Source organism: Ambystoma mexicanum, chromosome 7p (assembly GCF_040938575.1).
Source record: "Ambystoma mexicanum isolate Mex_15411 chromosome 7p, UKY_AmexF1_1, whole genome shotgun sequence".
Classification (NCBI taxonomy): Eukaryota; Metazoa; Chordata; class Amphibia; order Caudata; family Ambystomatidae; genus Ambystoma; species Ambystoma mexicanum.
Window position 1 is genome coordinate 758,289,034 of NC_090939.1, and position 22,240 is coordinate 758,311,273.

Sequence of the window (22,240 nt, forward strand, 5' to 3'; positions counted from 1 at the left end):
CTTTAGTTTTCAGAGCATGCCTGAAAACCTCACTCCCCTCAATGGGTCTGGACCATCAACAACCATCACCACGCAACACCCCTCGCAATTTGATTCTGACCCACCTCCCACCTGGGTAACATTGTGTCTCCTAAACCGCCTGCTATTTCTCAATTGATACTTCCTAATTCTTTCTTCCACCCCCTGCACCTCCACTTTCATTCCTGAAGTCTTGTTAAACCCTTTCTTCCTCTTCTGTGTTCAAATGAGGACAGGCCCGTAGTGCAGTGTGGTGTGAACCTATGAGCAACTAACATCCTCCCTACCACTTCCGTCCATTCTTTTCCTTTGGACCATGCCCATCTGGTAGCTTCCTTAATTATTCTTTTATACCTCTCCACAATTCCATTTGTTTGTGGATGATAAATGGCACTGGTTTCATGCACAATTGCCCTTTTTCAAAATACGTTTCCATTTCTTTTGATCTAAAATGAGGACCATTATCGGTGAGACACACGGGTAGCCCTCCCGCACACACAATTCCTCCAAAAACTCAATCATGCACTTTGTGGTGACGTAAGGCATCCCTTTCACCTCTGCCCATCTAATCAAAACACCCACCACCACAATGCAGTACATCTGACAACCATCGCTCCATATCGGTCCTAACATGTCCATCGCCAATTTCTCCCACAGACTCTCAGGTATGTCTGTCAGTGTCGTGGGCTCTCTCTCACTCACACATACATTGAAACTATTAGCACAAAGGATACAGTCCTGAACTTTCATCTCGATCTGAGCAACACATGCAGGCCACCAATAACTGTTCCTTAGTACGTTCTTTGTCTTCACAATCCCTTGATGGCCCTCATGACCAAGCTGAATGATCTTTTCCTGCAGACCCACTGGCAGTATAAATGTGTCCCCTCTCATGAGGATATCATCACACACATGCAGTTCATTTTTCAAGTTCCATAGACCTTCAACACATGCTTCCTTCGCTGTGGCTTTACTCAATTGACGCTCCAACAAATCTTTCACCAAAGTTTGTAGTTTGTCATCCTTCTCCAGTTCACTATCCCACTCCTGTTTAGAAATGGAAGATTCCCACGCTTCACAAATTTCTTCCTGCTTCTCATCATCATTTTCCGCTTCCACACTGTTCGTCATACGTGACAGGTAGTCGGCAGCATAATTCCTTACTACTGGAATATATAGAATTCTGAAGTCATACTCCTGTAGCCTGGACACCCACCTTCTTATCCTGCCAGATACTTTATTCAGACCTTTAGTTGAAAAAAGTTCAACCGACGGTTTGCAGTCAGTGTGCAGTTTAAATTTGGTGCCCTAAATGAAACGCCTACATTTGTCAGTAGGAATCCAAGTGATTTGCCCGTGGCTGAAATTACCGCGGGCAAATCGTTTGCATGAGAAAGGTGCGAACTAGCAAAAGTTTGCACCTTTCTCATGTGAAACACACATACAAACTCACACCCACACACATAACACACCCATAACAATCCCCACCCACACCCTCAACACACCCCCAACCACACCCCCAACATAAACAAACCCCACTTACCTTGTGTTCCCGTTGTGTCACTGCAGCGCCAGTTCCCTTTCACTTCTGCTGCAGGGTCCTTTTCTTCTCTTTTTTTTTTTAAACGGAAGGCTGCGGGGGTGTCCCGCGCAGCTCCCGCTCACTTTACCATGAAGTATAGTGAGCGGGGTGATGTGGGCGACACCCTAGTAGCTCCCATTTTTTTAAAAATAATGCTACCACCAAAGGTTCGAACTTTTGGTGTTCGAACCTTTGGTGGTAGCATTTTTAGAACAAAAGGTTCATGCAAACGTTTTGATGTGGGAAAATCGCCCTAAACCGTCAGTAGCCCACTTTACTGCCAGAACCTCTTTTTCAATAGTTGCAAAGGCTTTCTCTGGCCATTTCAATAGTCGAGACGCAAATGCTATCACATACTCCTTTTCTCCCTCAACCTGCGAGAGCACAGAACACAATCCGACATTACTAGCATCCCTAGAAATCACAATCCGTCGTCCTCTCCTATAATTCTGCAATGCTGATGCCGATGCTATAGCTTGTTTGATAAATTGGAACTCTTCTTCACAGTTTGCATTTCGTGAAAACTGCACTTTTGATCGTAATAGACTCCTTAAGTAGCTTGTGTGATCGGCGAAGACCTTAATGAATTTGGCATAATATTCGACCATACTTGATCTTTACAGATGGGTGTAGGCATTGGTTCTATTGCATTGACTAACTTCCTCTTCAGTGAAATGCCATCTTTGGAAATCTCATTGACCCAAATATTCCATTTCTTTTCTGTTAATTTTTGATTTCTTCGTGCTGAGTGTCAATCACACTCTGCCAAGTTCTCTAATCTTCTATCATGCTCTTCTTTGCCATTCGCATGAATCAGGATGTCACCCTGGAGAAAAATTACACCTTCATCTTCATCAAATATTCTGTACATAACTTTTTGAAAAACTGAAGAGGCTGAAACGAGACCAAACGGCATCCTGCGACATTGAAATAATCATTCCGGCATAACAAATGCTGTGAGATTACATGATTCATTGTGCAGTTTGTACAGATGTAAGGGTGAGTGTTGTATTTATTTTTGCAGGACCCATTGTGGCGATTAGCTGCTGAATGTTGGGGAGTGGCTGCTCCTCTGCTATTACATGTTTGTTTAATTGGTGGAGGTCCACACACACTCTGACCTTTCCTGACGGTTTCCGCACCACCACCAGTGGTGACACCCACTCCACTGCATCAATACTTTCTATAACACCTTCTTTCTCTAATTTCCTTAGTTCATTTTTGACTCCTCCCCTCATGGATAGTGGTATGGCGCATAGTTTCTGTGCAATAGGTTTGCATCATTCTTTTAATAAAAATGTGATGTGTAAATCCTTTTAGGCATCTGATTCCTTCTCTAACGCGTCTAACTCCCTCTTACCCTTCACATGCTTTACATCTTCTGTTGTGAACACTGCTTTATCAGAATTCGGATCCAGTCGTACCATAAGTAGTTTTTGATGCGTCCAACTTAAGTGAGACGATGCAGCCCTCTTTGATATATAAACGTGGCCTTCAGCATGTCTACCTTTAAAACCCAGTGTCACCTTGAACCAGCCAATCAGATCAATCTTCACCCCTCCATATGCTTTGGGGTTTATGTCTACCTCATGAAAATGTTCAGGACCAATTTTTTTCCATACTCCCTCTGGAATCAGAGTGCCTTTAACCCTGGAGCCAGCCATCATAGTGATCGGAGACCCATTAGCTTGAACCATTGTCATTGACCTATCTGTCATGTCTTCCCTGATGGCAGCTACACACACTTCCACTTTTTTCTTCTCCAATCCAATTGGTGGAATCTTTGTTTCTACAGCATTTCGATATAAGTCCCCTGCCCTTGCATATCCTGCATATCATCTTAGTGCTGGGCATGTTATACTGTTGGCAAGGCGGGAGGACTGTCACACCTGTAGCACTTTCCGACCATCCTCCATCCTCTTGTGCTTTGAGTTTGGCCGCAGACTTCCATGCCCCATGTCCTTCCTGAACCCCTAGTCGATGTATCACTGTTTTCATTATTGTAACTGGAGCCTTTTCTATCATTATTCCATCTTCTCATCCTACTTTGGGTGCTTATCTCTGCTATGGATTCATTAACTGGTTGTGGAGTAGCTACTGGTGTAGGCTTAACTGCAACTGTTCTGTGTGTTCAACTTCTTTGCCCACCCTCAATACTGTTTCCAATGGTGGTTCCAGGACTGTGCTCATTTTCTTTACATAGTGTTTGTTCATTTTGTTCATGGCTTTCTCATATTCATTCATGTCTTAGACTTCATCCGTGTCTAGATCTGGTAAATCGTTACATTTTTCCTGTCCAATTGATTGATTAATTGATTGTTTATTTGTATAGCGCCTATGCACTGTGTGCTTCAAAGCGCTTCAAGAAGGGAGGCAACATGGGAAAATACAGTTACATTCTTAATGGTCCTTGAAAGAATGTAACTGTATTTGGTCATAGGCAATGTAGGAACAGAGACTTCTTCCGGTCTACGCTGTAGTTTGTGCCACATACCACGTTGGCATAATGTTCAAAACTTTATAGCCATCTTTTCCAGGGCAGGGGTGGCTCACCAGCCTATATTAGAAACATAGTAGGTGGGGGAACACTGTGTAAGGCCATGTCTCCCCCCCTCTGAGAGTAGCCGCGGTGCTATGCTGTCCAAGTGCTCTTTGACAAGAACTCAGCTTAACTTTGTATTTTATATATCTATTAGTGGAGGTACTTGTGTTAGTATCAACTTGTCTAAATGTCCATCTCCTCTTTTTTTTTTTTTTTTACTGGGACGAGGAGGAGATCTCTTATCTGGAGTGAAGATCATCATTGCATTGCCTGACTCTTGAAAATGGTTGCCAGTCACGTGATTACATAACATGAGGCCAGGCACTTCCTCTAATCCCTTTTAACTTTGTTGGAGACGGTGGAGCTGAACAGAGCTTTCTGGCTCCTGATGTGCGCCTAATCGTGGCACACTTTCTATATCCCCTTAGCACTGCGCACCTTGGCTTCACTGCGGGTATCCTAGAGGTTCCGTGTTAATATCCCCGCAAAAGAATCGCCATACAAGAATGGTGCAATTTATTTGCAGCGATACTAACCCATGGAACCTGCGGGGGACACCCGCTCAACCCCCATATTTTTTTTAAGGGAGCAGGGGACACCCCCGCAACCCCGGTTCCCATTTACCCCATAAAGTATCCCTATAAATAATATCGCCTATGGCCTTTCCTGGCGACCATATATTTGGCGATATTATTTATGGGGATAATATTACCTGATACCATCCTAGAATAATTGCTGGATCAATCGAGGGAGGCGCAGCTCGCTCAATCTCCATTGCCACTTGAAGTGAGGGACAGGGAGCAGGTACATTATTTATACTTCCTTTATTTACTTAAAGCAAGCTCTGCGCTGAGTCCTTGCGGGCCCGCTCGCCAGCCACCAACGTGCTCCTACACCGCCTCATGATCCTCTCCCGCTGCAGTTCTTGCATCGCGTCATAGGCTCCATGACGCGATGCACTCCAACACTACACACCTCTACTGGGAACAAACAAAGATAGAACTCCTATATTGCTGGATACATCCCTACTCAGGGGAGTCTACACCCACGTATTAGCTCTCTGTGCCATAACGGAGGAGAAATATGCATTTCCACTAACTATGGTCCTGTCTGTAAGAACTGTCAATCATAGAAATGCCAGGCATATCTCTCTGAACAAGACTACCAACAGCAGCATTCCTAGACACTTTTAATTCCACCAGTGAGATGCACCTGAGGTTAGCACACAATGGCAAGCACAGAGAGCTAGGGGTTCATATCTGGATTACCCTAATTTATGAAGAAAACCGAAGTATTGCAACGCCAAAATGTGTGACAGGCTCTTCCAAACGGTGTGTGGTGTGGTCTCGCTGCTTTTAGATGCCATTCACTAGATATGCCACCTCTGCAATCAGTGCTAGGTTTGTCAAGCACTCATTCACAATGCACGAGGACTAATCAAAGCCGTCACTTTTAGGACTCTCCTACAGTTGTGCCAAAAAAGCAAAGGAGCACCGCCTCTTGAGCAGACTGACTCTTTTACGGCTTCATGTGAACAATTTCAAAGAGCTCTAACTTTCCCGGCCTCTTTCTAGCATGATGAGATTGATTTAGTATATTACAAAACTTCCCACAATGCTCACAGGCAACAATGCTATTTGGTAGAGGGGCTGAGAAATTCAGGAAGAGTCACAATGACAGCCAATAAATAAAATATAGTTTAGGCTCAACACTGACGTGTAAAGCAAGCACATTAATCTTTGAGATAATAGCACATAGATACATATTCCCTCTGAAACTAATTATTGAACATGGAACCCACGTGACACGGTATAATTACTCTATATGACTCAAGTCCCATAATGGTAGCAGACAGGTTGGTGCAATCCCATGCACATTGAAGGCATTGCACTTGCCCCAATGGTGAATTTCCTTAATGGTTTCTGAGCCTGGTCCATCAATCTCCACTGTGTTGCCCATTATCATCAAATATTACCTTTCCATCGAGCAATCTGAGTTCTTAGAAGTAGCTTTTGAAGTGTTACAAGACATTTCAAATACAGGCTATGAAAATGACTCCTGGTTTGTTCATAAAGGGGCGCCCAGGAATGTATAGACGAGGGTACACCTGATGAAAGGATGCCAGGGGGTACAATGGAGATTTATATTCCTAAAAGGTACTGAAGACAAGAAGGCAAGTATTGTCAACATAGTGAGGAGCCTTTCTAGAAACAGAGTTCACAAAATGGGACTGGTGACAAGGAACAGGCCAAGAAACATTATGACTGGAAATAATTCAGTGGAAAGAGTGGCGAGTATAGAGATCAGAATCTGCAGATGTGGTTGAGTTAAAACATGGAGGATCATCCTAAAATGCCTAGTACAGAAATGTGGGCAATAGTACCTGGCAAACAAGGGTAACGAAGGAAGACGATTTGTACCTTTGAGCTAGGAAGAGCCAGAGAAGCGTGCGATGGGGCTGGTGGCCCTTAAACATAGACATGCTTTGTTTTATATTTTTGAGTCTAACAAGAACAGTAGGTTAATCTTGAAGGAATTCAGAAGCTTACATGGATATTTTTAAACTTCTGGCATTTCGCTTGCTACATATAGAGGGGGAGGTGCTGGCAAATGTGGGACAAAGGGGTGTCTATCCCCATTGTTAGTCACTTTAGGCTCAGGTGCGGTGCTCCCCCACTACTTGTATGGGTCCTTTTCCATTCCTCTATACCTTGATCTTTTGCCGTTAGCAGTCAATAAGTTATTGTCACATATGTTTCGACCTTAATATATACGCAACAGTTAATCATATAGAAACATAAAACAGTGTTTAACCAACAAACAAGGATACATGAAACAGAGAACATACAAACAATCCCCCCCTTATTTTCCCCTTAGAGCAATATCCACTTTCTTACTCACTCACGTGTCATGCACATCACGTTTTGCCCCTCCTGGGCCCTCCTTCACATATGTAAAGAGAACACTGAAAATAATAAGCTAAAACAACAAGTTTAAATAATAACTACTACTTCTTCCCGAGCCCTCTAATTATATGGGGCTCCTACTTTTATCTTTGTATTTATTTCCCGCACTGGTCTAGACAGTGCACGATGGCGCACCCTCCAACCCCTTTCGGAGCTAGGTTCCCGTTCCCGTATCTCCTCTGCATATTCTCCTCAGGTTTCTTAGTAAAACATGGCCACAAAAAAGGAAAAAAGCGATTACTTCACATAACCACCTAATCCACTCACATTCAACCACTGCCTGGTCCCCTCAAGCACAATGCTCTATATTCCCCAAACTCCTCTATTTGTGTATCCTTGCAATTTATACTGAAGTGCCCATGTTCTTCCAATGGCCTCTGATCGCGGTTAATTCACAACATCTGGGCCTCTCCCTGGGGCCGCACCCAGCTCCAACGAGCAGCAGGGTATTCGCAAAGCCGGGACCCACAAGAACCGTTTTCTTCTGCGTATGTGTTTTCTGGGACTGGTCAGCTGTAGGTGGGCACGGCCTTTCCAGAGAGGTCCTGGATTTTGCCACAGGTACGGGGGACTGAGGAAATCACACTAAGGGGTCACAAAATGAAGGCACATCCCTTATTTGCATGTCCCAAATAATTGTAATATTAATGTAAAAAGGCATGCACCCCGTCAGTCAATGAGACGAAGAGATAGTTTTGCAAGGATAACAAAGTTGATATAATGTAGAGAAATGCCAGCAAAAAACTCTGCTGCCCGAGAGCGCTCTGCCAAAAATTACATGGGCAGCACACTAAAAAGACCAAACACGTCATCGCTGACATTATTACATGCAGTCAAAAATCACAATGCTGATTTTAGTGAACATGTGGCACAGCATGCTCTATAGGGCATGCCAGGCGCTAATTGGCCGCTGCTTCCCAGTCGATCTTGTAGCACTTGGGTCAGCTAGCCTCATCTTCGCGGTGAAGGTCAATTCAAATAAGTGAAACATTTCTAACTGGCTAAGCTAAACAACAGGAACTGGTAAATTATACAGAATGACAGATACCTGAAAGATACATTCAAGGGGGTCCTTTGAGAAGATGGGATAATATATTGGCAGGCCGACCTCTACATTCAGGGCTTCATTGACACCGCACCTCCTGCACCCTGTATCTCTCCTGGGGGCTTGATTTACTGCCTATCCTTCTGGTGGCTCTTGATACGGACAGACATATGTTGGTATTTGGAAGAATATATTGCTTCCATGAGATTTGACCCAGGGTGAGTGTACTGGAATGGTCAAGGTGGGGGGGAGGTTAGATGCTTATCATGAAAGGAATGGCAAGGTTGGGGCGGGTGAGCTCTGGCCTGGCTGGGTGAAGGGTAAAGGGACATGGGCAGTTTAGTGGAGATGGATGGGCATTTGTGCTGAAGCCTGTCCCTGTCCACTCTTTCCCAGGCACACTCTGTGCGAGAATGATACTAGAGATTTGCAATATTGAAAGGACAGTGAACGGATGGACTTCCATGAGAACAAGACTCATGCAGAGCTGGTCTAGTGTGTGACTGGCTTGGCCCCTCTGCGTGAGAGGCTGGGGGTGCAAGTGCCGCAGCCTCGCAGAGCAGCGGATTTCGGGCCTAGTAGACAAGATGGTGTCTTGGCCTAATACAAAATGGAGTTCTATAACGGGGCGTGGATAGTATTATTGGCCTATTTCATTTATGTCATGGAGCTCTTACCCGTAAAGTGTGTGAGGGAGCTTCTTCCCGCATGGCTGTGATGACTTTTATTCTATTTGGTGATGCCTAGGGGGGTGGGACAGGACCAATCCTTCCCAACAACCACAACCACCCCAAAATATAGAATTTAAGCAAGATGTAAGTGTTGGCGACCCACGCACAGCCCAGAAAGTCCAGGTCTTTTTGTTACAGTAATAGTCAATAATATATTTGCGTAGTTAGACTCCTTTAATAGACTTCTCTGTCAGGCGACACTTTAGGTAATTCAAGGTTACCTATTTTTTTTGGAGAGTTTTTTTATGTTGCTGGTCTGTCGCATCTGGTCTGAGTTAGATGGTAGGAAGTCTAAAAAACCACCTTAGATATTGTAAGGTATTTTATACATACTCAGAGGTCGATAAATGCGCCAGATTTTTTTATACCATAAACTTGAGTTTTAGTATTATGCCCTTAGTGATGACACATGTTTCGGCTACTGAAAGCCTTTCTCAAATCAGGGCTATTTGTGCTTCGCAGCATTATATATATATAGTCCTTGTTGGTTTGTGTTCCTTTTGTAGAAGGGTCCAATCCCTCGAATTCAAGCCCTCCGGCGTCTCTCGCGTTCGTGCTGCTGCTCAATATATGGTCACAAATTTCATTCAAAGATCTGCTTGCTGGTTTAATCATATGTGCAGCCGACACGTGGTTCGACACTCGGTCGTTCTTAAGGCTGTACAAATATTAGTGCATTCCAAACATAGTACATGCATTGTTCCAAAGGTAGAAACCAAGGCAATAACATCAAATAAAATCATTAGATAATGAATAAGTTGAATAGATATAACATACCAAAATGGACCGGCGGTCGGGCATAGAAGAAAATGCACAGATAACATTGGTCACATGAACTATAGCAATAGACATTCCACACTGGGCATAAAAGTGGATAAACAATTCTCTCTATTTAGCTTCCCTCGTGTGTCAATATTGTGTTAACACATTGTTGGTATAATTGCTGAGGTGCAGTACTTTGTGGCACCCTATAACCTGTGCCAGGTGTTTTACGGAATTGAAGTTATCATTGTGTATTAAAAATTGCTATTTGATCTAATATCATGCCAAATTGTCTATTCACCAAATGATGGGTGGTGAATTGTGAGTATCAATCTATTACAGGGGATTCTTACCAATTGCTCGTGGTTCCAGTACCTGTTATTGAAATATAATGTCATGTTCTGATTGATCATACTGTCATTGTGTGATCAATAATTTTGTGTCAGGTGGAGGTTTCCCAATAGCTTTTCACTTACCCAGTTATCTTAGTAATATATGATATGGGTTTGTGGGTTACTGGAGTTCTGTCCTCTTGCTATGCTGTTCTCATGGATACATTATCGTGCAAAATATATTGCAGAGGATATCTTTCTAATGTGAGTCATTACTAACTCCATTATCTAATAATGTTGGCACTGGCCGTTGCAAAATTACTGTAGCCGATTGCCTGTTAAAATTATCCATATGATTGCCTGATTCCTGCCCTCCCCCACCCCACTTACCTGATGTGCGTGTATACAGTCAACGGGTTCAATCCCTGGCACCGCGGGTGTGGTAGCACGCTGGCGCCATTTCCTCACTTTGTTTATATTCAACATTTATGTGTGATGCTTTATTTTCTTGAGCGTGACGTCACAGTGATGTCTCGCTCCGCTCCATGATGTGAAAGAGTGATGTTATGCATTTTTGTGTTTGCAAGGACCCTTAACACTACTTTTTCGTAGTTGTCCCCCTTTAACACGTGATCTCTAACTGGAATTCCGTGGTGAAGTAGATGCGATTGTGAAACTCATATTCGAATATATTAATGAAATTGGTCTCGTATGCCATAATTGATTGGTATGAATGGGGACGGTCATCTCCCTGATCCCCCGCACAGAAACACTCGATTGCATTCCTGTGCACTCACAAACTGAGTATTAATTTTAGTATTGGGCATGCAGTTACTTTTCCAAATTGATATGGCTGGCAGTGGCTGTTAGGTGCCTCACTCTAGATGCTCCTCCTCCTACTATATTGAACCAATAATAACGTCACATTTATGTTTGTTTACAAAAAGACATTCAGTTTGTGCTCTGAGTTAAGTCTCTGTTGAACACACCGTAAAAGGCATATGTATTTTAATTCCATTCTTCCAAATTTTAATTTAAGTTCCCCCTCTCTTTTGCCACTTTTGGCCCGCATCAGGCCTATGAATCTTAGGTCATTTCTGTTTGCCATCTGGTGGCATTCCTGTCGGTGAGTGGACAGTGGTAGCCTATTATCTTGGCTATTGAGATTGGCCATGTTTTCCCTAATTCTCACACCTAGTTGCCTAATCGTGCTCCCACATATGTTCTTTCACAGACACATATAATCGCATACACCGCCTATGTGGTTTTGGATTTGATGAAATCTTTGATTGAGATCTTTATACCATTCTTGTCTTGGAATTCATGGCAGTCTGCATGTGCAAACTTGCACATACTACATGTGCCACATTTATAGAATCCTGTCGCTTTGGTTAGCCAATCACTGCCCCTGGGCTGTTCAATGTTAAGAAATTAGGGACAGAGTGTGGTCCTGATGGTAGGAGCTCAAGTGAATATGATTTTTAAAACATTTTTTTAATTAAAATGGTTTGTTCATCTAAGCTTCTTTCATAATCTCATTCCAAAATGTCATCACTGTGAATATAAGACGTTGATTTTTTCCTTCAAGAACTTCTGTCCATCTTTCCTCAGTTCTCTTTTTGGTTTCAGGGCTGAGCAAACCATAATCAAATGAAATAGAGTTTCCACACTATCTTGATCTTTGCAGTATCGACAGACCCGAGGCTCTGATGTTTGTTTTGTCAATCAAAGCTAGATAATCTTGAGTGGGCAGTATATTTAATCAGAAACGTAGCAATAGATCACGAATATGGCAACACAGAAACTGTGACAAGTATGATGGTAATTCATTCAGTGCTCTTACTTCAGTTTCAGCATGCAGATGTCGTTTATACTTTTTCTGTTCTTCTACAGGTCTTATCCAGTCATTCATTTGAATTTTCCGTTTTGCATATTGTGGTCTATGGACCAACATCTCTTCCGTGATCTCTTCTCTTTTCATTTTCAATTTGATCGCAGTGGACCATTTCAAGAGAGCTGATGCCTGAAATGTTTCTTTCTTTTGCTTTAAAATTTCTAGTGCTGGTATTTTTTCCTCTGAAATTATTTTTCTTAGCTGATCCATTTGTTTCCACAGTACTATGGATTGTACTGATTGTAACGCTAATTCAAACCGTATTCTCTGGACAGGAAATGCTATGGGCAATGCAAGGGTTTTCCTCCAAAATATTGCTTCGTAATAGGGCCATCTCATTAGTTGTTGGTTAATGAGCGACTCACTGGCATATGTCAAGATTGTAGAGTAATATTGTGGCTTTTGCTGAGTATGTCCCATATTTTAGGTGAAAGAAGCGTCCTTGTTTTGCTAGAGATCTCGCTTTCTCCTCAATATGTTGTTTCCATTCAATTTATTCGCTGACGGATTGATTAGAGCACCTAGATATTTTATTGTCCTGGTTGACATAACCACTTTATTTTCTAGTTGAATCTTCATATCCTCTTGAGACTTATTTTTTTGTAATAAGTTTCATTCTTCTTGTTTTGTCGATGTTTATTTGTAGATTATTCTCTGTCATATAGACATAGGCTTTGTTCACTGTTTGTTGAAGGCCTTTCACAGTTTTGTCTAGGGTTATAATGTCGTCAGCATAAATTAATGTTTGAATGGCTTCACTGTTGAGTTTTGGCGGATTGAAAACAAAGAATTTAGCCCACTCTTTTGGCGCCGCTTTTAGATTACTATTTGCTAAGTCATCGGGCCTGGAGCTCGCGAAGAGTTAAGAGACTTGATAGTACTAATAATCGCTTCTGTGTCCCAATTTAGATCCCATGGTTCATCATCTATTTCTCTCTCCTTTGTATCTGGTTGTACAGTATTTTGGTATAAGGTTGAAAAGTAATACACCCAACAATCTGCTTCTACTTCTTGAATCATATACTGTGATGTGGCAGATCCATTCAGTAAGGACCATAGCTGCCGCGTGTTTTTTTGATTCAGCGCTTTTAAAATTGCTTCTGCATCATTCTGCTTTATCAAGGCTTTAATTGATTTTATGGCATTGGAATACTTGTGTTTTTCTTTTTTTAATTCAGATTAAAAATTCATTTGCCTCTTTTTTCTCAATTTTCTCAAACATTTATTATGTTGTTTTTTTAATGCTTGAATTTCCATGTTGAAGTAATGGGAATGGATTTGTTTCTGTCTCTGGTTTACTCCCACTTGTAGATATTTTTCTAAGATCCATCCATAATTCAATTTCAGCTTGTCTTGGATTGGTGCATCTTCAAAAGTTGCGACTATTTCCGATATTTGGTGTTGTTTTATTCGGAGTCTATTCAGCCCGTTAGTCAGTGCCAATTCAGGTAAATTTATTCGTTGGTCATTTGTTGGATGGATTGTCCATTCGATCTGTATTAAATGGTGATCGCTGTCCGGCTGAATCGAGTTGGCAGTCGACGTTATTACTTTTCGAATCCCTTCGGATATATAAATATAGTCGATGGTTGAACTGGACTTTTCTCTTGACCACGTCGGTAGAGGTTTACCTTTACTATTTGCCGGTTGTTCACTCAGAGAGATGTTTCGCAAATTTACTTCTTTAGTCCATTTTTTAGCTCTAGTTGACATCTCACTGAGGGCTAAATTGTCACCTTCTTTATTGAAGAGATGGAAATTGAAGTCTCCTGCTATAATAAATTCAGTTCCATTGTTGGAGAGGGCCAGGTTGTCAATTTCTTCACAAATTGAATCTATGAACCTTGTCTCTGACATTGCGTTTGGATTCCAATATATATTAAAAATGGCTATCAGCTCATTAGCCTTTGTTGCATTCGCTTCGGTATTGTCTACTGTTGACATTCTAATAATTAAATATTGTGCCCACGGGTGTAAGTTTTTGCTTGCAATTATTTTCCATGCCGTCAGTAGCTTTATTAATATCAGCATTCCAGATGCTGGTCGTCCCTGTTGTGAGGGTATTGTTGGGTTCATTAAGATACTATACCCATCACATTCTACCTCTTCTCTCAGCCAAGTTTCTTGGAGACAAATGATATCCAGCTCATCCAATATTAAAGAGTGTTTTTCCAGTAGATGTTTATATCCTCTCGTATTCCACGAGCCTAAAGTTGTTTTACTTTTTTGAAAATTAGTAGCATTTGTTTGTTATAGGTAGGTTTTTCTTCCACTTTGGTCCACCATCCAGTTTATTTTCTGCTGTGGGGACTCACGATAATCACGCCATAGAATTTGGGTATTTCTTTGGACTTGTACTTGTGACTTTGTTCGTGAATCATTTGCATTTAATGCAGATCTTCTTTCCTTGCTGTGTTCCATTTCCTTGTTAAATGCCTGTTGCTTAAAGAGTGCCAGATTCTTTGCTTTTTTATCAGCCATCATTCTTGAAAAAAAGATTTCTTCTATTTCAAAACCCAATGTTGAGAGCTGATGTTTAGTTGCTAGGACACATTGCATTGTTTCTTGTTTGTAAAAGTCAATATGTGCTTCTTCCATATAACGTTTATTGGGAAATAGTACTACTTCCAGGTCATCAGAATTAATTTTAGCCAGTTGAGGAATCGCTTTGAATAAGCGTAAGATGTTAAATCTGTTCATTATTAGCGACTCTTCTGTATTTAATGTAGTCGGAAACACTGCTATTCTATGGGCGCAGGAAGCTTTCAGCAGGTTTTTAAAAATTGGTCTGTCTAGCAAGGGACTAGGTTGGACCGTACAATTTTTGTTGTCAGTTTCATCAGTTTACATATCTGCTGCTAACCATGATTCATCGTTGGATACTGATGAATATTCAAACGAGAAATTAATTGAGTCAACTTCTTTATCGGGTTCGCTTTGTGATTGTTCGGACACCGAATCTTGGCATTCCTCAACAATGATCAAGATGGCATCTTGTGAGTTTGATGTGATTGAATTACACTCACTTACCTCATCGGGCATTGATAAATCTATCATTGGTATGGAGTTTCCCGGATCGCAGGGCTTTTCTTGGTTCATTACCTCTAACAGTGTATCCAAAGGTTCCTTCACTGATTGTTTGTCCACAATAGCGACAGTTTTTTGTGTATTTGGCATTTTTATTTTTTGAGTTCTCTGTTGCGTATTTACTTTTTTTTGATTCCTTAGTTGATATTTGTTGTTTCTTTGCCCCTTCCGATAACGATTTCTGAACTGACTGCATTTTCCTGAGAAATGCACGAGAACCGTTTTGTGGATTTTTTGTGAGTTTCCTGTTTTTCGGTTTGTTTGTTGATTCTTGACCCACTATCCCACGTTTTGATAGATCAAAGATATCAAACGGCGTGCAAGAAGGTGGTTCATCATTAACCTGTGATATCGGTTTTGTCAAAATGCTTGGTACGGGCACAAATGACTGAATTTCATATTGTGTGCTTTGATCTGATTTCATATTTAAGATCTCCATTTGTGTTTGATTTGTTATGTATTGTTTTTGATCTGTCGTTTGTAGTTGTTTTTTTGCTTTGTCATCAATCAGTTTGTTGGTAATTGATGAGACAGTTTCCAAGAGGTTCTGTTTATCTACCCGATCCACTCTTGCTAGTTCCGCTAATCGTATTTGTCACATCCTAGATGTTTCAGCTTCATGTTTTAGACGTTCCTGTATGGTGTTTAGAAAGGTTTCCAGGCAGGTTTGTTTAGTCATTATCATTGCTAACAAAGTTGCTTGATCTTTAGTGGAATCAACCATGTATTCTTGAATCTTTAGAAAAGGGATCATTGCAGTAGATAATACTGCCACTAATGTGTTTTGCAAGTCAAGCATAGTCGTGGGCAGTCTATGTTGGGTTTCCACAGAATCATTATGCTCTTCTGTTGTTATGGTTGAGGAAAATTAATCAATTTTTTCCGTTTTAAATTTGGGTTGCAGCCCATTCATAGGGATAGTACTTTCTTTCATCGGAGAAGATAATCTTGTTTGTACCATTGGTGTTGATGTCTTGATATTTCTTAGTGGATTCGGCGTAAAGCCTCCACTGAATACTTCATTCCTTTTTTCTTGGGAATTCATCATGGCATCTATCTCCGTAATATCAAGAGGCAGGCAAGCAATTCGGAGTGCTACTGTTTGTTATGATCATTATTACGTGAGACATTTGGTAAATGTGTTGACTGCCAGTATAGTTTTGCTGCTTTAGCTCATTCTTGTAAAGTTGGCGTATAACAACTGTCAACTTCTGTTGTTTTTAGAAGTATTTTGGCTGTCGCTTGATCTGGGATCAGCGTCTCGTGTTCAGTAGGGTCAGTATCTATTGCAGTGCCTTCTTCGGGTGTCACATTAATAATAGGGATTCTGCTCATTTGGGCTGTGGATTCCTCTAACTTCCCTTGCAGCCTAGTTCTGGGTTTAGACGGTTCCATGGATATTATTATAATAGGTGCCAGAAAACGAGTTTTTGTTGGATCTGGTTTACAGGAATCACCTTGAAATTAAGAAATCAATCACTTCCCACCAACCGCCACAATCAGCCGCAAACAGCAGTAAACAGCGCGCCCTTAACTCCACGCAGGCTTCACTCCACAAGGGTCGCGCTGTTCTGCTTTTGAGGTAGTGTTCAGGGGGAGTGGCCTCAAGTTGTCACGTGACAGGAGTCATGTGATGATGCAGGAACTCTGTGTCAGAATCCGCTCGCTTCAACTGCTATCAGCTCCAGCTGATAGACTTACGCAAGTTGGAGCGGGAGCAGTCTTTCAGCCAAGTAAGGAGGATCAAGCAAAAAAGTAATTTTCAGCTTCACAGCCGCACAGCAGTAAACAGCGCGCCCTTAACTCCACGCGGGCTTCACAACATATACTTGAGCTGATACCTGAATATGAATTTGGGTCTGTTGTCCAAATACTAGCATGGAGCTGGGTCAATGAGCAATATGTTCCAATGTCACTGGACAATCTTAAAGTGTGTGTTTGAGTCTTTAGAGTATTGAGTTATGATGTCAATCTTTTTTGGGGCTTCATTCAGTTTTGTGTGTGTGTGAAACAGAACGCCTGGCAGGTGATTCCTTACAGGAAACCTGTTCTTGTAAACAATAACCCCATGAGAGGGACCTGGCAGAATAAAGCAGATGATAGCGTGTGGAGGTGATTCCTTACAGGACACCTATGTCCATATTAATTATTCCCACGAGAGGGACCTGACATACATAGATGGTAGCCTTTGGAGGTGATTCCTTACAGGACGCTTCAAGTATCAAATCTGGTAATGCATCAAGAATTTAATAGCCTTGAAATAGACAATGGGCCTCATTATGAGTTTACCAGTACAGTAACAACGGTACCGGTAAGATTGCTGATACTGTTGTTACCAGACCGGCCAACTCTGAGTTCTGCTTGCGGGTGCCTTTACGCCCGTCAGGTCTGACCTGGCGGGCTGACCGGCACCCATGAGCAGACCATGTTGGATGCACCGGCACCATTCACGAATGGTGCAGGTACATCCGGCCTCCCCATTCCCATTGAGTCCAATGGGACTGAAATCGGAATGAGGAGTCATTTTTTGCGCTGGAAAATAAATTATACCGGCGGCATCCGTGCCGATTTTACCGGCACGGCTACCACCAGTCTCATAATGAGGCCCATTGTGTCGAAACACGTGTTGGCTGGTCTTTTTTGCATAAGAAAATAAACTGGACTTAACAAGCCCACTTAAGACTATGGGACTTTAAACTCAAACTATATTAAAACTTAATAATCTTTTGTCAAACACATTGTAGAGCTGCATATACCAAGCGCGAAGTGCGAGGGGTGTTTATTCTTTCTCTACTTAGTTTTGAGTGGTACAAGGGGTGTTTATTCTTTCTCTACTTAGTTTTGAGTGGTACAAGGGTTACTACTTATCACTCGCCTGGCTGCTGGTAGACTATACACCTTAGAACTCAGCGAAATTGGACACAGTTTACCCTTGCCTAATTGTGTCTTAAAATACAGAGCAGTGTACACATCTGAACGGCCCTATCACTGCTGATGAAGCTCGTGTCAGTGCTGCATTTCCTTGTTACAAGCACCTACCAGCACACTGTGGGCATGCTGCATTGCATGTCGCAGCCCACATTTCCCATTGTTCTTGAAGAGATGCTGGATGCACTCTTGCGGCATGCACCCTGCACATTTCCCTGTCCACCACCCCAGGACAGATAAATGTATCAAAGACACGCTTCTTCTCGGCTGCAAAACTGCAAAATGTGATAGCAGCCGCAGACTGCCCCTCTCTGGCCCTGGTGGACCCTCAGGCAGCAGAAGAGGTATAGCACAACAGGAAGACAGTACCATTCAATGAATATACAAGTGACTTTTGATGCAGACCTCACCATCATACACTGCTGCGTCTGCTGTCCTGGGTCCACCCACAATGACATGATCCTGAGGAACATCATACTGCCTGCTTACAGAGAGAGGCACCAAGGGCAACGGACACGGATACCGGCGAGTGGGGGTACAGTACACCTTAAATTCAGTGCATGCCCTGTTAGAGCCCTGTGCATGCAGGACGTGCCCTCTCACCCCACACATCGCAGCAATCAACCCAACGGAACATGCCCTGCATGACAAAGCTGCATCATTACAGTAAAGCACAGTGCCATAGCAAGGAAGTAACTACATGTACTACAAAGCAAAGGGAAATCATACATACACAGACAATATCACTGTTTACCACATCACAATGATAACACAACATTGACATACAGTGATGGCATGTAGGAATGCCATTGCAAATAGCAGGAATGCACAGACCATATGAATGCACAATAACAACCATACCCCCATAAGGCCACATTCATAAGAGCACAGCATTAAAATAACATAGTGAGCATGCACATTGCAAATCCTGTCACAGCGTATGAATGTCACAACTGGCAGATGCGAGATGTGTGAAAGGGCTATCCCAAGTTGATATTGCATATGTACCCCAGTGGAACATTAAAACACATCAAGTAGTTAGAGTGATATACAAGCATGTTGTTGAACTATGCAACCTAACCTCATCAAGATAGTGTAGAGGAACATGACATGGACAAATGCAACACATCCTCATCTGACACTGGTGTCTTTTGCCCTTGAAGGTGACTCTGGATACTGTAAGAAACCTGAGGGTATTCTCACTCCTAATCCCCTTGGATCCTCTACGCAGGTGGCCAGGGAAAAGCCATTGCTATTGGATCCCGACCGTGTGGGTGGAGAAGCGAGGGAGGATCACCTGGGTGGGGGGTGCCCGTGGCCGAGAAATGGTATTCCCCTTACTCTATTGACAGCCAGCCCAACAATTCCCCCAACATTCATAGGCTGTTATAAACCAGTTCCCCTCATTTCTCCACCAGTGACACTTGACAGTTCTGGGCCAAGGAAGAGGCAACTAAGAGCAATGAAGACCAGACTCTTTTACCACTCTGGTACTGGGACGAAGTAGATGCCTGCTAAGAGCTGAAAGGGTCAGCCATGTCCCATTAATTGTGGTCAGGCAGGGCAAATTGAATAGTCACATCTTCAGCCTGTCAAGGGGCTCCAGGTGTATAAAAGCAGCTCAACCGAGCAAGAAGAGAGACAACAGGATGACAGGAAAAGCAGCAAGGAGGCCAGGGCAACCAGCAGAGAACCTCCCTGGAGCAAGATGCTGAGACGCTGGGAACCATGGAGAAAGATAGTCCATGGAAGTGTGGTTGAGGAACTGGTACACCTTTGAGCAGAAGGTATGAACTGAAGGAAGCCATGAAGGAAAGCTGTCCCTTTTCCTTATGCCAGTGTTGCTCATTCCCCTGTGTGGAGAGGCCAACGCAGGAGTGCCTGAGAGGCAGAATGTGGATGCGGGGCCGGGAAAGTCAGAGAACTGTCAGAGCGACTAGTGAGTTTCTGGTGGCTGAGAAACCATGTGCGCGAATATGTGAACTTTGTTATCAAGGGATATTTTGTATCAGAGTGGTTGCATGTCTCAAACTAGCACGTTTTTGAAATTCTCTGGTCTTTCACCATTTCTTTCAAGTTCAATTACTGAAGCAGCAGGATTACTTTGTATCAGAGTGGTAGCGCATGGAATAAAATACGTTTTCATAGGTCTCCGGACATTGGGCAATCCATTTAAAGCAGAAAGAACATTCTTTAAACACTTAAAGCAGAACAAACAAACATCAAATATTTAAAGAAGCATTTAAAGTGAAACAAACATTAATTCTTGACATTGTAAAATTAAGTTATGAGTGAAATTTCACATTCATTTAATTGTCTCTTTATTGCCACTTCTCAGCAGCCCCATTCAAAACGTATTTATTTATATATATATATATTTTCTTTTTAATTTTCACACACAGAAAAAATACAGACTAAAACAAATCGCAAAAATAGATCAAAACACACTGAAAAACTACAGTCATCCTGAACTACACTCCCAATGAGTCCTCAGGATCCTGTAGTTTGCCCTTTAACTCATAGCCAGTCCAGTCCCAGTAACAGTATTTACATCACATCCTGCACCAAGTCCTTCCTCTTCCTTTGCTGCTTCTCAGAAAGATAAGTACCCTATATGAGGAGCTCTGTCTGAGGTGCAGGGTTGCTTGGTATTACGGGTAATAGTGGATCATTAATGCTAATTGTTTGTTCGCAATGCTGTAGGTTGTGCAGCTGCGCTTTCGTTGGTGGCTTTAATCTATGTTTTTTGGCTTGGTGAGGTGTCGCGTGTGTTGAACAGCGGAAGCGTAGATACAAGAGCACCAGAGCCGTGAGTCATCTTGCTCGCTTCAGGCGACCGGTGCTCTCAGTGTTTAGGCAGGTTTAGAGCCGCGGTGCAGCTGATTGCGTGGCAGCGGTTCCTTTAGAGTAAAGGACCCGCGGTTGGTCCCGATCACGTGACGGGAACAATATTTGCGCATGCGCGAGCTGCGGTACAGCTGATTTAGCGGCTGCGGGCCTCTAAAGTAAAGGACCCACGATTGGTTCCCGATCACGTGACGGGAAGCATATTCGCGCATGCGCAATAGGTTATTTCGGGTCCCTGTTAAGAACGAAGCGTCAGATGTTTACTCTAGCCCTCACGACCTCATTTTAACGGGGTTTGTTAGCGCAGAGCCCTTCCTTCAGGCCTTCTGTGGCTATCTTTAGGCACATCAGTACATACATAAAAAAAAGGAAAAGATTTTTAGCTTAATGTTCAAGACGCTTGGGGACATTTACTAGCTACAGCTAGGATGGAGGAAAGCACCACTCCTGAGCTCAGTGAGGAGGAGTGGGCAGGACACAATGATCTCTCTCTGAGTTTTAAGAGAGTCCTGGGTGATTCTCTGGCAGTGGCTGTGTCCCAAGGGGTTAAGCCCTTACAGGAGCGCTTGGCAGTGCTCAAATCTCTTTTTTCATCTAAAGCCTCGGAAAGAAGGAAGAGAGAGCTCAGTCCTGGTGAGGGAACCTTGCAGGGACCTCAGAAAAGAAAACTATCAGTGCTAGAGGGGGTGGATAAGACCCGGAAGAGTCCCCGCTCTTCTACCCCCTCGGGTCAAATGGTAGGGGATCAAGTAAGGCCCCGTGATAACTTGAAGGCAGCTTTTCTAAGGGAGAAGGTTGTGCCGAGCCTCATACCCACTTCCCCAGGGTTGTTAAATATAGGGGACTCTGATGAAGGCGATATTTCCTCGAACGCAGAGGAGGAGGAGGTCGAAGAGGAAGTGATTATGGAGGGCAGAGAAGATAACAGACCCGAGAATCCGCAGATGACATGGAGGATATGTTTGACCCGTACGGGATAAGACATCCTAAGTCTTCCGAGTGGTCTCCGTCCCCAAGAGTGAGTCAGTACATGGAGTATCGTATTAGAAAGCCCTTAGAGAGAGAAGTACGCTTCAGAATGAGAGCTGAGTGTCCTAGGCCAGAGCTCCCTAATAAGATCATGGATACTCCAGAGTTGGATGCCAAAATAGTTACCTTCATTACCAAAGCAAAGGATGTTAGGAAGGGAGTTGACCGAGCCTGGCGGTCCTTCCAGGATAAACAGTTGGACGTGGCAGGGCAACTCGCAAAAATTATGGACCTGGCTGAGAGCTCCAGGGTTACCGGAGAGCCGGTAGATCCTCAAGTTTTGGCTAATTGGGCGCAGAGGGCTGTCTGTTATTTAGGTAACACCAGTGCGCAATTTCGGCAGAAAGACGGTGAAGCCTCTTGCTAAAGATTGATAATAAATTGGGGGACCTAGTTAGTTATGAGGCTGGCAGAGCAGCTAAGGGCATGCTTTTTGGTGAAGCCTTCGTTAAGGAAATGTCTTGTTTCGTCAGCACC